Source organism: Arachis ipaensis, chromosome B10 (genome assembly GCF_059453495.1).
Source record: "Arachis ipaensis isolate K30076 ecotype BB chromosome B10, ASM5945349v1, whole genome shotgun sequence".
Classification (NCBI taxonomy): domain Eukaryota; kingdom Viridiplantae; phylum Streptophyta; class Magnoliopsida; order Fabales; family Fabaceae; genus Arachis; species Arachis ipaensis.
This window is the reverse complement of record NC_142435.1, coordinates 122,822,617-122,840,927: the sequence shown is the minus strand read 5'-3', so window position 1 is coordinate 122,840,927 and position 18,311 is coordinate 122,822,617.

The following is an 18,311-nucleotide window of genomic DNA, read 5'->3' as shown; positions in this document are numbered from 1 at the left end:
TATATATATATATATATATATATATTTGTTCCTTTAACCCGTGCCTAACTTGAGTTTTCCTTGCGCCTAACTTGGTGCACAAGTTTGGCCTTGCGCCCAACTTGCTATGAACGGCGCCTAACTTGAGGATTTGTGTGCCCAACTTGCCTTGAGTCCTCACACCTTGCGCCTAACTTGAGAATTTTCAAGTTAGGCGTGAACCAGGCAGCAAGAAATTCCTTTGTGCGCGTCATGTGGTGCTGACGTAGCGGAAATTGACGAGTTAAGAAATTATTATAAGAGATACGTTTCAAGTACAGTTCTTAACCAACCGAAAATCTGTTTATAAATTTAAAAAGGGTTGTCACAAAATTAAAATTAAAATACTGGGAGTATGAATCCAGGTTGTCTTCCAACGAGTTGCAGAAAGGTGTGCTATTTTATTAATCAGATGTTTTCTAAAATGAGTTGAGTTGGTAAACAGGAAATTAAATTAGAGAATTTATGTAATTTAAATAAAGACCTTGACTGGGAGTAGATTAGTTGGAAGCCCTATTCTTGTTGTAGTACTCTCAAGATTAATTGGTAATTGAAGGTTCTGCTTAGTTATCCTTTACTAGGTAGAGGAAAGTCAAGCAAGTTAGAAAGCTATTTCTGGTCACAAGTCCTAATCCTCTCCCTTGGGAAGGACTAGTGTCAATGACTAGAGGGCGATCCAACAATAAACCTAATTACAATTTTTCTTTTAAGTAATCCAACTCAAGGTTTCCTTTCAATCATCTCCCAATCAAGTTATGGAACTACTCGCTCATTATGAATGTAAGTTTCACAAAATAAGGAAGAGAAATACTGAAAGACATAATAAATAACAATCAAAAGGATCAATTAAAAATAAAAGTAATTCTTGTATAAATAAATTCTAGAAATAATCCAAGAGCAACTCTGAGTAAATAAAGAACATGAAAGAGTAAGTGACAAGTAAGGAAACAAACTAGAATGACGAAGTCTTGACGGAGGTAATAACTCTTCTCAATGTTCCAATCCAAAAGCAATAAAGTCAAAATCCTAAGAACTATGAATGTGTAGAGAGAAAACCTAGAGGAGAGGTAAAATCAGATCTAAAAACTAAAACTATGCGGAATGAATGTTCTCTTTGGTCTTTGCATGTTTCCTGGCTCTAATCTGCTTTTCTGGGCCGAAAACTGGGTCAAAACAGGGCCCAAAATCGCCCCTAGCGAATTCTACAGATTCTGCAGATCGCGCATGTCACGCGATCACGTCATCCAGGCGTTCGCGTCATCCAGCGTTTTGCCTTGCCACGCGTGCGCATCGTCCACGCCTTCGCGTCACTGGTGCAGTTTCCAATCCGCGCGGTCGCGTGGGCCATGCGTCTGTGTCACTGCAATTTCCTCTATATCGCGTGGCCGCGTGAGCCATGCGCCCGCGTCACTTCTCGCTGGTCATCTCCTTAATTCCTTGTGTTCCTTCCATTTTTGCAAGCTTCCTTTCCAATCTCCAAGTCATTCATGCCCTATAAAGCCTGAAACACTTAACACACAGATCACGGCATCGAATGGAATAAAGGAGAATTAAAATACAAAATTAAAAGTCTCTAGGAAGCAAGTTTTCAACCATGAAGTATTTTTAGGAAGGAATTATAAATGCATGCTCATTTAATGAATACGTGGGTAAAGATTTGATAAAACCACACAATTAAACACAATATAAACCATAAAATAGTGGTTTATCAACCTCCCCACACTTAGATATTAGCATGTCCTCATGCTTAGTTGAAGGAGATAAAATAAATGAGTGGGAACATGTAAAACTCATGCAATGCAATGCAACCTATATATGTGAATGCAACTATATGATTTTTGTCTACCTGGTTAAAAGTAAATAAGCTCTTCAAGACAATCACAAATGAAATTCCACTAATTCAATTCTTATACAGTAAGAACAGATAAAAATGCAAGAAGGTAGCTCATGAAAGCATGGAACATATAATTTAAGCATTGAACCCTTCACTGATGATGTATGTATGCTCTAATCTCTCTAGTGTATAGGGTAATCACTCTATCCTTCTCCAATCATGCTTTCTAATTTTTGTTCTTCACCTAACCAATCAACATTTAATATACCAATACAAACATCATGAGGTCTTTTCAAGGTTGTAATGGGGCCAAGGTAAGGGTAAGGATACATATATGGTTAAGTAATCTTTATAAATTGAATCTTTAATTATCCTAAGCTTTAACCCACACATATGTACATTTTATATAACTTAAATCTCATACCTAGCTACCCAAAATTTCTCTTTCACATTCCTTACTCATGTATCAACTTTTATTTTAATTTTATCATACATGCATTGATCTTTGAATTCTTAACTTAACATTGGGGTAATTTTGTCCCCTTAATTAATTATTGAATTTTTTTTAACATAAATATAAAAATAAACATAGCTTATCAATGCACATAGATGTTTAATTCTTATAGTTTCACATGAGCAGGTACCCAAATTCTTATAGTTTCATCATGACACATTTCCTTATTATCTTTTGTTCCCACAATTTTCCCATACTTAATTAACATACAATTCTATCCTAAGCTAACCAAAGATTCAATTGGGATATATAATTATTTTTTTGCTTAAGGCTAGTAATGTGGTAAAATAAAGAACAAATGGGATTTAAAGGCTCAAAGTGGCTAACAAAGGTAATTGGAAGGGTAGGCTTAATTTGGATAAGTGAGCTAAACAAATAATGGCCTCAATCATATGCAAGCATATAAATATATTAAACATTGGACGTATAGGATGAAACAAAATATAAATTACAATCATAGAGAAGTAAACACACAAGAATAAAATAATTATGGTTAAATAATGTAACCATGTATAAAGGCTCAAAGTCTCACAGGTTGTGTGTTCTTTAGCTAAAAAACCATGTTCCAAATACAACTTCAAGCAAATTTAACACAAAAGTTTAAATTAAAATTAGTGAAATTTTGTTCTAAAAATAGGGTCTTAGAAGAAACTTATTGTCTTTTCAATCAAGTAGAACATGCATGCAACTATGTAATTTATCCTATTCTACAAAAGAAAAACTAACTAAATATCCTATTTTATTAGTGTTAGGGAAGAGAAATTACCTCCGGAAGTCAGGTACTGACCGACCTCCCCACACTTAAGGCTTTGCACCGTCCTCGGTGCCATTTGTCAGGAACAAAGGTGGGCTGGTAGCAGTATCTCCACAGTTGGGACCGTCATGGCTCCCAGTGCTGGTAAAGAAAGTGGAGTCCGAGGTGTCTGAGTCTCTGTATTTTCCCTTAAGTAGCTCCTTGAGGTATGTGAATCGGCGCTTGTTCCGGCGCTCTCTTAGCTTTGCTTTGTGTTCCTGCCGATCCAACCTTTCAAGTATCTGATGGAGCAGTTGAGTGGTTGTAGGTGCTTGTGGTGTTGAAGGGGGAATCTCTTCAGCCAGTTCAGTAGGCTGGCTTGTAGTGGCTGCTGAAGGTCTGATATATTTTTTGTTAAGGACATACTGATCTTCCTGTGGAAGCATGGCTTTGGTGTCCCCAGCTCTGTAGGAGACTCCGGTTGCTGAGACAAGATCTGAGACCAGGGCGGGAAAAGGTAAGTTGCCCGCGATTTGTACGTGTCCAATAGCACTCCGGATGTGTCTTGGTAGGTTTAGAGGCTGGTTTGTAAGGATGCACCATAGTAGAACGGCCATGTCTGCAGTGAAGAAGGACTCGTGGGTGCTCGGAAAGACGTAATGGGACATAATCTGTGCCCATACTCGAGCCTCCAAGGTAAGTGCGGAAGCCGATATTCCCTTAGGACGGGAACGATGGTACCCGTAGATCCATCTGCTGCCAGGTAGGGCGATAACTCTGAGAACAGCGTCCCAGTCAAATTGGTACATCTGGCGCTTGAGTGCGGCTTTTTGAAATGCGTCCAGTTCTTCTGGAGTAGGGGGAAGATCTAGAGCTCGTTGAATGGCCTCTTCTGTAATGGGGACTTACTTCTATCGGACATAGACAGACTGCAGGGTTGGCAGGTGAAAATTGGAGTAGAACTCTACTACCCAAGAAAGATTAACCTGCCGTGGCTGTCTCTGGAGGAAACCCGATTGTTTTCGTGCAATTTATGGCTCAACAAATTCAGCAATATGGTTTGGGAGGATAAGAAGGTGTTCGTTGTTGTAACTCCTTTCTGCCAGGATGGGGAACATCTGCTCACAGTAGCGATTGATAAATCGCGCAATGTCCTTTACCGGGAAGGCTTTCTCTTTATCATCAATCTTTATAATCCTCTTAATTCTTTTTGTTGAGGGTTTAACTGCAGTTGAAGAAGGCTCCGTCACTAGTGCTCATTTTGTTCCTCTTCTTGTTGTTGATTTGGGAGTAGCTTTCTCCTTGCCTTTCTTGGTGGCCATCCTGAAAGGGAGAAAAGAGAAAGTATGTCAAAATGTCAAGGGGTAGAGCAAGGAAGAGGATGGTATGGGTGGTAATCAATGCATATTAAAGATGAATGAAGTTAACACATGGTCATGACTGCATGTGAAAAACTGTCATGAGGAATATAGTAAGTGCATAGGGTGACAATTAAATGCAAGGTGTTTATTGGCATGCAGGCAAAGGCATGAGTAGCATAGATCAAGCATTCAATGTCCATGTTAAATTACCACAGAATTCAAACTAACAACCTGTTTCGAATAACAATTATATTAAATTAATAAAATATAAAAAGGATTTTGTGAAAAGCAGGCATTTAGAGTAAAAAGAAATAAAAAAATAGTGCACAATGCCATACATGCGTTTTTACAAACACATAGCATGCAAGGTAGGCAAGCGATTGAAAATAATAAGTGGAACATGCAAGCAACCCTTTAAAAATTAACATAAAATTGCCAAACAAGTTCTTAATAATCCACAAGCAAACCATAGGGAATAATAATGACCCTACTAAATATCTAACACCAATTAAAAGAAAAAGAAAGAAAAAGAAAAACATAGATAATACAAGTAAAAAGAAAAAGAAAAGAAGAAGAGAACATAAATTAAGAAGAAGGATAGAAAAGTAAAGAGGGAAGAAGAAAAGAAAAACCTTGTTAATGGTGATGAGAGAGAGAATAGAAAGTGAGAAAGAAGGAAGGAGGAAGAGAGGGAAAGAAAATAATGAGGGGGAAAAGAAAAAGTAGGATTTGGGGAAGAGAAAGATAAGATATTTGGCAAATTAGGATAAGCTGTGCGGCACAGGCGACGTAGACGCGTGGGGGACGCGTTCGCGCGACTTGCACTTAAATGAATTGATGCGGTCGCGTCAGTCACGCGGACGCGTGACTCGTTTTGTGCTACTGGCGCGAGGGAAGCCTCGCGCTCGCACAACTCTCTGTTTAAAACTTATTTTTGCCAAAATCCAGGGTGACGCGGTCGCGTGATCGACGCGATCACGTGAGTGGCCACTATAGGGATATGACGCGGACGCGTGAGCCATGCGTCCGTGTGGTATGGCTTGTGCGTGCAGCACCCGTCTAGCACCACTCTAGCACAACTTTCGGTCATGCACCCTTTCTTACGTCGATTTTCAGGTCACGCGTTCGCGTGGGTGACGCGGACGCGTGGGAGGCATGTTTCCCATGTGACGCGGTTGCGTCAGCGACGCAGTCGCGTGGGGTGATTTGTGCCAAAGGCACGCCTCCAGCCACGCTCCCGCATGACTTTCTATTCGATTTCGTATTCTCTCTGAGCCACCTGCGACGCGGACGTGTCGGCGACGCTGTCGCGTCGCGGCTCTCCCTCTTTTTTTTTTTTTTTAAATAAAAGTAAAAATGTGCAAATGCAGATGCAAACTAAATGTGCTAATAAAGAGAAGAGTTATTGGAAAAAGAAAACTAAGAATAAAGAAAGGAACGATCATACCAGGGTGGGTTTTCTCCCACCTAGCACTTTGCTTTAACGTCCGTAAGTTGGACGCTCTACTAGCTCAGTCTTCTGTTGTGAATGGATCCTCCAAGAGGAGGATATCTAACTCCTTGTTTTTTGTCACCTTCTCACCATGATATAGCTTCAAACGATGTCCATTAACTTTGATGAGTTCAGAGCTTGAAGGATGACTTAGGTGAAAAACTCCGCACATCTCAGCCTTCTTTACTCTGTATGGACCTTCCCATCTTGATCTCAACTTTCCTGGCATGAGCCTCAGTCTAGATTTGTAAAGGAGGACTAAGTCCTCAGGTTGGAACTCTTTCCTCTTGATGTGCTGATCATGTACAGCCTTCATCTTTTCCTTGTACAGCCTTGAGTTCTCATAAGCTTCTAGGCGAAGGCTTTCCAATTCTTGCAGCTGCAACTTCCTTTCAGCTTCGGCTTTCTCAAATCCCATGTTGCACTCTTTTACTGCCCAAAAGGCTTTGTGCTTTATTTCAACTGGGAGATGACAGGCTTTTTCATAAACTAAGCGAAAGGGGCTCATCCCAATGGGTGTCTTATATGCTGTTCTGTATGCCCAAAGTGCATCTTGTAGCTTGGTGCTCCAGTCTCTTCTATGAGATTTGACTATCTTCTGCAATATACGCTTTATCTCTCTGTTTGACACCTCGGCTTGCCCATTAGTCTGAGGATGGTAGGCTGTTGCTACTTTATGAATTATTCCATGCTTCTTCAGTAATCCTGTTAGTCTCCTATTACAAAAATGGGTGCCTTGATCACTCACGATTGCTCGCGGTGATCCAAAGCGACAAATAATGTGGTTTCTAACAAAGGAAACAACAGTGTTAGCATCATCAGTGCGAGTAGGAATTGCTTCCACCCATTTAGAAACGTAATCTACAGCTAACAATATATAAAAATAACCATTAGAATTTGGAAATGGACCCATGAAGTCAATGCCCCAAACATAAAAAATTTCACAGAAAAGCATAATTTGTTGAGGCATCTCATCCCTCCTGGATATATTACTAAATTTTTGGCATGGGAAACAGGATTTACAAAATTTAGTAGCGTCTTTAAAAAGAGTAGGCCACCAGAATCCACAGTCCAAGATTTTTCTAGCTGTCCGTTGAGGGCCAAAATGTCCTCCACTCTCAGATGAGTGATAGGCCTCTAAGATGGACTGGAATTCTGATTGAGGCACACACCTTCTAATTACCTGGTCAGCGCCACATCTCTATAAATATGGGTCATCCCATATATAATATTTGGACTCGCTTTTCAGCTTGTCTCTTTGATTCTTAGTAAAGTTTGGAGGAAAGGTGCGGCTAACTAGATAATTAGCTACAGGTGCATACCAAGGAACTACCTCAGATACTACTTGCAGGTTATCAAAAGGGAAATTATCAGCTATAGGAGTGGAGTCATCCTTAATGTGCTCAAGGCGACTCAAGTGGTCTGCCACTAGATTTTAGTTTCCACTCCTATCCTTTATTTCTAAATCAAATTCTTGTAGTAGCAGTATCCAACGCATAAGCCTTGGTTTGGATTCCTTTTTAGCTAATAAATACTTTAGAGCTGCGTGGTCTGAATATACTACTACTTTAGTACCAAGTAAATAGGCTCGAAATTTATCCAGAGCAAAAACAATAGCAAGAAGCTCTTTCTCAGTAGTAGTGTAATTAGACTGAGCAGTGTTTAAAGTTTTAGACGCATAAGCAATTACAAAGGGGTCCTTACCTTCACGCTGAGCCAACGCTGCTCCTACTGCATGGTTGGAGGCATCGCACATGATTTCGAATGGCTGGCTCCAGTCAGGTCCTTTCACAATTGGAGCTTGAGTCAGGGCAGTCTTCAGTTTATGAAACACTTGTTTGCAATCCTCACTGAACTCGAACTCAATATCTTTCTGCAGTAATCTGGATAAGGGAAGTGCTACCTTACTAAAGTCCTTAATGAACCTCCGGTAAAAACCTGCATGGCCAAGGAACGAACGGACTTCCCTCACAGAGGAGGGGTAAGGTAAACTAGAAATAACATCCGCTTTTGCTGGATCTACAGAAATGCCAGTATTAGATACAACATGTCCTAGTATAATCCCTTGTTTAACCATAAAGTGACACTTTTCAAAATTCAATACAAGAAAAGTAGCTGGTGCATTGCACAAGCCAAAGGGCATTCTCTTATAAGCATAAGTCCCAAAAGGACAGGTGAAAGTAGTATTTTCCTGATCTTCAAGAGCTATATGAATCTGGAAATAACCTGTATAACCATCTAAAAAGCAATAATACGATTTACCTGACAGGCGATCCAGCATTTGATCAATGAATGGAAGAGGATAATGATCCTTACGAGTGGCCTGGTTTAGGCGCCTATAATCAATGCAGACCCTCCAGGCGTTCTGTACTCTGGTTGCAATGAGCTCTCCATGCTCATTCTTCACTGTAGTGACTCCCGACTTCTTGGGTACCACTTGTACTGGGCTTACCCATTCACTATCTGAGATGGGGTAGATGATATCTGCCTCTAGTAGTCTAGTCACTTCCTTTTTGACAACCTCCAAGATAGTGGGATTCAGTCTTCTCTGGGGTTGACGAACAGGCCTAACTCCCTTTTCTAAAAATATTCTGTGCTCACAAACTTGAGGGTTGATGCCTACTATGTCTGCCAGACTCCACCCAATTGCCTTCTTGTGCCTCCTCAGCACACTAAGTAACTGCTCTTCTTGTTGAGAAGTGAGTTCCCGTGCAATGATAACTGAAAACTTCTACTTGTCCTCAAGGTAAGCATATTTGAGGTGTGGAGGGAGGGGTTTTAATTCTAGCTTCTGCTCATGGTCAGGCTCTGGATTGTCTGGAGTTGGTGACAATGGTAAAGTACTTTCATTGTCCTCAGAAAGTGTCCCCACACTCGGACTTTGTCTTATGTACTTCTCTGCTAACTCCTCCTGGTGAATTTTAGCTACGGTTTCATCTATGATGTCACACTGGAGGATAGAATGATCTTCTGGAGGGCGCTTCATGACTCCATTCAGATTGAAGCTTATTACTCGGCCGTCTATTTCAAAAGAGTATGTTCCTGAAAAAGCATCCAATTTGAACTTCGAGGTCTTCAGGAAAGGTCTTCCGAGTAGGATTGATGATGGCTTCTCTGAGTCATTTTGGGGCATCTCCAGGATATAAAAATCAATGGGAAAGGTGAGCCCTTTAATGCCCACTAATACATCTTCAGCAACTCCAGCCACTGTAATAATGCTTTTATCTGCTAACACAAAACGAGCTGCTAACTTTTTTAAGGGAGGGAGCCTCAAAATATCATATATAGACAAATGCATTATACTCACACATGCTCCTAAATCACACATGCAGTCAGAAAATACCACACCACCAATAGTGCAATTAACCATACATGGACCTGGATCACTACACTTTTCAGGTATACCTCCCATTAAAGCAGATATAGAACTACCTAAAGGAATAGTCTCTAATTCATTAATTTTGTCTTTATGTATACATACATCTTTTAGAAACTTTGCGTATTTAGGTACTTGTTGAATAACATCAAAAAGGGGAACAATTACCTCAACCTTTTTGAATATTTCTACCATTTTAGGATCAGGTTCCAACTGCTTCTTGGGCTTCCTTGCAAGTAGTGGAAATGGAATAGGAATGGCATTTTCTACATTGTCTGTGCCCTTTGGTGCTTCTTCCTGTGATTGAGCTTTTTCTTCTTCAGCCGTGTCCTGTATTTCCTCTTCCTCCTCAATATCTTCTATTTCCACTACCTCTTCAGCTGAGGTGTGTTCTGGTGGGCTTGGCTCCTCCTGATTCCTCTCTTGCAATGTGGTTCCGGACCTTAGGGTAATGGCATTGATGCCACCCTTTGGATTGGGTAATGGTTGAGAGGAAATTCCACTGGAGCTTGCCTGTTGAGTGTTTGAAGTATTGGGTGGTACCAGCTGAGAGATGAGAGCTTGTATAGAGGACGCTGGGCCATTAAGTGAACTTTTCATGTTCCTTTGTCCTTGTGCAATGGATTGAAGAGTATCGTCACTCGGAGAAGAATTAGATTGAATGATCTGTGAAACTTGTTATTGGTTGTGTTGTGGTCCTTGGGACTGCCTTAGGTGAGGTGCTCTGTAAGGCTGGTTCTGGTTCTGCTGCCTGTTGTTGTTATTATTCCACCTCTGATATCCTTGATTATCTCTGCCTCCTCTGTTATTGTTGTCCCTCCAATTCTGGTTAGAATTGTCCCTCCAATTCTAGTTAGAGTTGTCCTGCCATCCATGGTTGTAACTGCCACCTTGATTGTACCCTTGGTTGGGGCGGTCATAGAAGTTATGAGTGGCTGCCTGATGAGCGGAAAATTTATACGCTTTTTGGCATTGCTTTTAGTATGTTTTTAGTAGGATCTAGTTACTTTTAGGGATGTTTTCATTAGTTTTTATGTTAAATTCACATTTCTAGACTTTACTATGAGTTTGTGTGTTTTTCTGTGATTTCAGGTATTTTCTGGCTGAAATTGAGGGACTTGAGCAAAAATCTGATTCAGAGGTTGAAGAAGGACTGCTGATGCTGTTGGATTCTAACCTCCCTGCACTCAAAGTGGATTTTCTGGAGCTACAGAACTCGAAATGGCGCGCTTCCATTGCGTTGGAAAGTAGACATCCAGGGCTTTCCAGTAATGTATAATAGTCCATACTTTGGCCAAGAATAGACGACGTAAACTGGCGTTTAACGCCAGCTTTCTACCCAAATCTGGCGTCCAGCGCCAGAAAAGGAGCCAAAACCAGAGTTGAACGCCCAAACTGGCACTAAAACTGGCGTTCAACCCCAAGGAGGACCTCTACACGTGCAACACTTAAGCTCAGCCCAAACACACACCAAGTGGGCCCCGGAAGTGGATTTATACATCAATTACTTACTCATGTAAACCTTAGTAGCTAGTTTATTATAAATAGGACCTTTTACTATTGTATTAGGTATCTTTGGTCTCAGTTTTAATCCATTGTTCATCTTAGGAGACTACTGATCACGTTTAGGGGGCTGGCCATCTCGGCCATGCCTGGACCTTCACTTATGTATTTTCATACGGTAGAGTTTCTACACTCCATAGATTAAGGTGTGGAGCTCTGCTGTTCCTCAAAGATTAATGCAAAGTACTACTGTTTTCTATTCAACTCATCTTATTTCGCTTCTAAGATATCCATTCGCACCCAAGAACGTGATGAAGGTGATGATTATGTGTGACGCTCATCACCATTCTCCCTTATGAACACGTGCCTGACAAACACTTCCGTTCTACATGAAATAAGCTAGAATGAATATCTCTTAGATCTCTTAACCAGAATCTTCGTGGCGTAAGCTAGAATGATGGTGGCATTCAAGAGAATCCGGAAAGTCTAAACCTTGTCTGTGGTATTCCGAGTAGGATTCAATGATTGAATGACTGCGACGAGCTCCTAACTCGCGATTGCAGGGCGTTAGTGACAGACGCAAAAGGATAGTAAATCCTATTCCAGCATGATCGAGAACCGACAGATGAATAGCCGTGCCGTGACGGGGTGTGTGAGCATATTATTCACTGAGAGGATAAGATGAAGCCATTGACAATGGTGATGCCTCCAGACGATTAGCCGTGCCGTGACAGGGCATTGGATCATTTTCCCGAGAGATGACCGAAAGTAGCCATTGACAGTGGTGATGTATCACATAAAGCCAGCCATGGAAAGGAGTAAGACTGATTGGATGAAGATAGCAGGAAAGCAGAGGTTCAGAGGAACGAAAAGCATCTCCATTCGCTTATCTGAAATTCCTACCAATGAATTACATAAGTATCTCTATCCCTATTCTATTATTTATTATTCGAAAACTCCATAATTATTTTATATCCGCCTGACTGAGATTTACAAGGTGACCGTAGCTTGCTTCATACCAACAATCTCCGTGGGATTCGACCCTTACTCACGTAAGGTATTACTTGGACGACCCAGTGCACTTGCTGGTTAGTTGTATCGAAATTGTGACAAATTATGAATGTGTAATTACGATTACGCGTACCAAGTTGCTCACGTGCCAGGAATATTTTGAGCCTGGACATCACAATTTCGTGCACCACTGCCACAGTGTTGTCTTCCTGCTGGAGCTGCGGATATTCATCAGTATAATGGCTGTAATCGGCACAGATCCTACACACTCTCTGTGGGACTAACTGTTGGCTTTGCTGTGCTTGTTGTTGACTCAACTACATCTGTTTCAGTAAGTTGGTCATTTCACATATACTCTGAGCCAGAGCAGTAGTTTCTTTGCTAGAAGATACCTCTGCAATAGCCTTTGAGCGGCTTTGTTTCTGCCTGTGATTCCTTGTAGACTCAGCCAAGTCGCTGATCAATTGCCATGCCTCATCAGTGGTCTTGTACCTTTTCATAGACCCATTGCTAGCACTTTCCAATGTGGTCTTATCTTGGGGCCTCATGCCCTGTGTGATGTAGCTGAGCAACACTATCTTGTCAATCATATGGTGGGGGCATGCTTCCAGAAGGTTGTTGAAGCGCTCCCAGTATTCATAGAGAGTCTCAGATTCGTCCTGAACAATCATGGAAATGTCTTTCCTCAGTTTATCAGTAACTTCAGCTGGGAAGAATTTTTCCAAAAATTCTCTTCTAAGCGTATCCCAGTCAGAAACGGTTGCTGCGGGTTGAGTATAGTACCACTCTCTTGCTTTTCCCTCAAGAGAGAACGGAAAAGCTTTCAACAGAATAGAAGTTTCATCTGCACCATCGCGCCTGACAGTAGAACATAGGGGTGTTCGCGGTGCGGTTTGGTTCGGTTTTAAGAGAAATGTCATCCGATCCGATCGTTTAATTAAACTGCGGTTCGGTTTAGTTTGGTTTTTTTGTCGAGGCCATCCGAACCAAACCAAACAAATTGGTTTGGTTTGGTTCGGCTTATTCGGTTTTTTCAATCAATTCAAAAAAAATATCAATACTATTACAAATTACCAAAGTTGCAAGAACAAATTAGAAAGAACATAACCAAACTAATTCATTGAATGGCATTACTGTAACAACACAAATACACAATCCACATCATTGACGAAACTTAACTTTCTTTTCAAGTTAATCATTCTCTAAGTACATAAAGATGTGGTACACAAGTATCCATATTTGCTCAACACACTTTCTATTTTTGAATTATTGCACATCACCACAAACAGTAAAATGTTTGCCATCGGGAACATTTATATCAACAAGAGAAGGCAAAGCTTTCAACATTTCTCTGGTTTGCAATACAATCTGGAATGCATAACTAATACAAGAACCAAGACAAAACAAGCAAAGTTAGTAAGTGATAACACTTAAAGAAATTCAAAGTTATTAATGAACTCCTATGCTTAAGTACCATTTGTGTAAGCACTTTTGATTCTTGAAATCATCCATCATTTTCTTCACAAAATCCAAAGTAACAACATCCCCCTCTATTCTTGCTCCTGAATATTGTGGCTCCACATCTAGCATAAAAACAAACTCCAAGTTCTCTTCTCATATCCTGCCAAAGACCAATACCAGATAATGAACAACAAATACTAGAAATCAACAACAATGAACAAATAATTAAAAAAACAGATGCAGAAACACAACAAAATAAAATTACCAGCATTCAGCAACAATGAACAATGAACAACAATCAACAACAATGAACAAATAATGAACAACAATCAACAACAATGAACAAATAGATTGAGCAGAAATTGAATACAAATAAATCACAAAATCAACTCAAAACAAGCAAAAAAAAATTAAACCCAGTAGCTCAAAATCACAGAATCAGAATTATTAATAAATTAAATCATAAAATCAACTCAAAACAAACAACTAAAATTAACAAAATCAGTAAACAAGCACAGTAACTCATTAGTATTATTAACAAAATTGCAAAACAAGCAAAATAAGTGCAGAAAATCAAAAATCAATTCAGAATCACATAATCACAGAATCAGAGAATCACAGAATTTGAACTAAGCAAAACAAGCAAATTTGAACCCAGCAACTCAGAAGTACAGAATCAGAGTTATTAAGAAGAAAATAACAAAATCCTAAACAAATCCAGCAACTCAGAATCACAGAAACTATAATTAACAAAATCAAACCTTAACTATTTCATAATTATAAACCTAATATGTCTAATTAGCTTCAGATACATAGAAGGAGAGAAAATCAAACCTGAAGTCAAGTGGATGGGAAGGAGGAAGAGCACTGGAAGAGGGCCAACCGGTGCCTGCTGTGTTGTGGGTGGGAGATTGAGCAGTGCTGTGTTGTGGGTGCCTGGGTGGCCAGAAACACTGCTACGCCTGGGTCAGTGGGTGCTCTGCCGGGTCAGTGGGTGCTCTGCTAGACTGCTACGCCTGGGTGCGAGGGTGGTGCTGGTGCTGGGTCTTCGTGGTGCTCTGTCCGCGAAGAGGTTCGACGGCGTTGGGAGGAAGGGTCTCTTGCGGCGCTGGAAGGTGCTGCAACGTGAGTTCGCTGCCGGCCTCGAGACTCAAGAATGGGGTTTCACTTTCGAGGGGGAACGGTGCAGACTGTGAGGGCCTGAGGGGAGAACGCAATGAGGAGATCGGCAGGTTTCACTTCCGATTGGGGTAAAGGGGAACGGTCACTCTGAATGGGGTTAGGTCACGCTGGGAGACTGGGAGTGGGAGGCGTGGGGTTAGGTCACGGAGCTGAATGGGGAATTGGGGGTGGGGGGTGGGGGTGTGGTTATTTTAGGGTTTTTAACTTCACCGGTTTGGTTGAGGTTTTCATGGTTAGAACCGAAAACCGAACCGAACCGCAAAAAAAAACTGCCAAACATGTTTTTTTTTGGTTTTTTTTTATTTTTGATTTGTTCGGTTTTCGATTTTTTCGATTCGATTGGTCGGTTTAGTTCGGTCCGGATCGGTTTTGAACACCCTTAGTAGAATAGGCTGCTTGAAAATCCCTCAGGTGCTTGATAGGCTCTTGAGCAGGTAAGCCATGAAACTTAGGCATCAAGTTGAGCAGTGCAGTCTTTATTTCAAAGTCTATAGCCACTGCTGGATGATGCGCTTGAAACGGTTGCATTGTAAAATCAGGGGCTCCAGCCTCCTGGATAGTAATTCTCCTAGGTGCTGCCATGTCACCTACACGTAAATCAACCGAATCAGCAGAAAGGAAGCTTGTTTCTTCCTCAAGTGACGTTTCAGATTTGCCCTCAGAGAGGACTAACTGACGCCGAGCTTACCTTAGTCGTGAGATAGTTCTTTCAATCTCAGGATCAAATACTGGCAAGCTTGGATCAGGAAGATAACGCGTCATTTAACGAAAGAAACATGTAGCTCATAGTAGCAAAAATAAAATAAAATACAAATAAATAAATTCCAATCAATAACTTAGCACTCTATTGCAACTCCCCGGCAACGGCGCCAAAAATTGATGTGGCAGAAATTGACGAGTTAAGAAATTGTTATAAGAGATACGTTGCAAGTACAGTTCTTAACCAACCGAAAATCCGTTTATCAATTTAAAAAGAGTTGTCACAAAATTAAAATTAAAATACTGGGAGTATGAATCCCAGGTCGTCTCCCAACGAGTTGCAGAAAGGTGTGCTATTTTATTAATCAGATGTTTTCTAAAATGAGTTGAGTTGGTAAACAAGAAATTAAATTAGAGAATTTATGTAATTTAAATAAAGACCTTGACTGGGAGTAGATTAGTTGGAAGCCCTATTCTTGTTGGAGTACTCTCAAGATTATTTGGTAATTGAAGGTTGTTCTGCTTAGTTATCCTTTACTAGGTAGAAGAAAGTCAAGCAAGTTGGAAAGCTATTTCTGGTCATAGGTCCTAATCCTTTCCCTTGGAAAGGACTAGTGTCAATGACTAGAGGGCGATCCAACAATAAACCTAATTACAATTTTTCTTTTAAGTAATCCAACTCAAGGTTTCCTTTCAATCATCTCCCAATCAAGTTATGGAACTACTCGCTCATTATGAATGTAAGTTTCACAAAATAAGGAAGAGAAATACTGAAAGACATAATAAATAACAATCAAAAGGATCAATTAAAAATAAAAGTAATTCTTGTATAAATAAATTCTAGAAATAATCCAAGAGTAACTCTGAGTAAATAAAGAACATGAAAGAGTAAGTGACAAGTAAGGAAACAAACTAGAATGACGAAGTCTTGACGGAGGTAATAACTCTTCTCAATGTTCCAATCCAAAAGCAATAAAGTCAAAATCCTAAGAACTATGAATATGTAGAAAGAAAACCTAGAGGAGAGGTAAAATCATATCTAAAAACTAAAACTATGCGGAATGAATGTTCTCTTTGGTCTTTGCATGTTTCCTGGCTCTAATATGCTTTTCTGGGCCGAAAACTGGGTCAAAACAGGGCCCAAAATTGCCCCCAGCAAATTCTGCAGATTCTGCAGATCGCGCATGTCACGCGATCGCGTCATCCAGGCATTCGCGTCATCCAGCGTTTTGCCTTGCCACGTGTGCGCGTCGTCCACGCCTTCGCGTCACTGGTGCAGTTTCCAATCCGCGCGGTCACGTGGGCCATGCGTCTGCGTCACTGCAATTTCCTCTATATCGCGGCCGCGTGAGCCATGCGCCCGCGTCACTTCTCGCCGGTCATCTCCTTAATTCCTTGTGTTTCTTCCATTTTTGCAAGCTTCCTTTCCAATCTCCAAGTCATTCATGCCCTATAAAGCCTGAAACACTTAACACACAGATCACGGCATCGAATGGAATAAAGGAGAATTAAAATACAAAATTAAAAGTCTCTAGGAAGCAAGTTTTCAACCATGAAGTATTTTTAGGAAGGAATTATAAATGCATGCTCATTTAATGAATAAGTGGGTAAAGATTTGATAAAACCACACAATTAAACACAATATAAACCATAAAATAGTGGTTTATCAGGTGCCTAACTTGAGAAACTTCAAGTTAGGCACCAACCCACCCGAGAGTGATGCCTCCTGGTACGCAGCATATGGCACCTGACTTGAGATTTTCAAGTTAGGCATCACCCAAATCTGAATCAATATCCTCCCGGGTGTCCGAAACTCTGTATTCAGGAACCTATTTCTGTTTCAATGACTCTACATGATCCAAACACATGTAAAGCAAAGGAAAAACAGTAAAAACTCAACTAAAACTAAATAAATAACAAAATCAAACCAACAGAAATCAAACTAAAGGATGCGAAAACATTAGGTTGCCTCCCGACAAGCGCTTCTTTACCGTCACTATCTTGACGATCAGCTCCTCTAAGGAGAAGGATCCTAGGGGCTCAGCTCTTCACCCCTCAATGTGAACTTCTTTCCTGTGCTCCCATTGATCAACTCTATATGCTCAAGAGACAGGATCCTATTCACTGTATGAGGCAGGATTGGACATGCAGTGAATACCACGTTCATTCCTGGGGAGAAGTCTTCAGTGGGGATCTTTTTGTTTCTCCATCCCCTGGGTACTTTCTTCTTTTTGGGAACCTCCTCCTTGGTGGATGATGCATTCCCGACACCAAACTTAGGTTTGATGTCAGGAGGAATTTTATTGATTGTCACCAAAGGAGGTTTGAGCTGCAGATTCTGCTGTGCATCATCAGGGAGTTCTTGAAGGTTTGGATCAATAAGCTCAGTCTGCATGCATCTCTCTTCTTCACCTGCTGAATGTATATCTTTGAAGACATGAAAGACTAGTTGCTCATTATGCACTCTAAGCACTAATTCACCTTCTTTCACATCAATTAGAGCTCTTCCAATGGCTAGGAATGGTCTTCCTAGGATGATAGAGGCATTCTCGTCCTCCCCCATGTCAAGAATCACAAAATCTGCTGGGAGGAAGAACTTACCCACTTTGACCAAGACATTCTCCACTAATCCATATGCAGGCTTTAGAGATTTATCTGCCATATGTAATGCTATCCTTGTGTGTTGTACCTCTTGGATTTGCAACTTCTTCATCATAGACAAAGGCATTAAATTGATGCTTGCTCCTAGATCACATAACGCTTTCTCAAAGGTTGTGCTCCTAATGGTGCATGGAATTTGAAAGCTCCCTGGATCTGACATCTGACATCTTCCTTAGCAAGTTATTCTGAATTATGGTACTGCATTCCTTAGTCAGGACCACTATCTCATCTTCTTTTAAAGGATTTTTCTTTGACAATAGCTCCTTCATGAACTTGACATAGAGAGGCATTTGCTCCAAAACCTCAGCAAAAGGAATATTGATTTGCAACTTTCTGAAGACTTCCAAGAACTTTGAAAACTGCTTGTCCTTGGTCTCCTTTTGAAGTCTCTGAGGATATGGCTTTTTAGGCTTGTACTCAGACGCCTTAGGCAATGTAGGATGAGTGTTAAGAGAGACTGGGAATG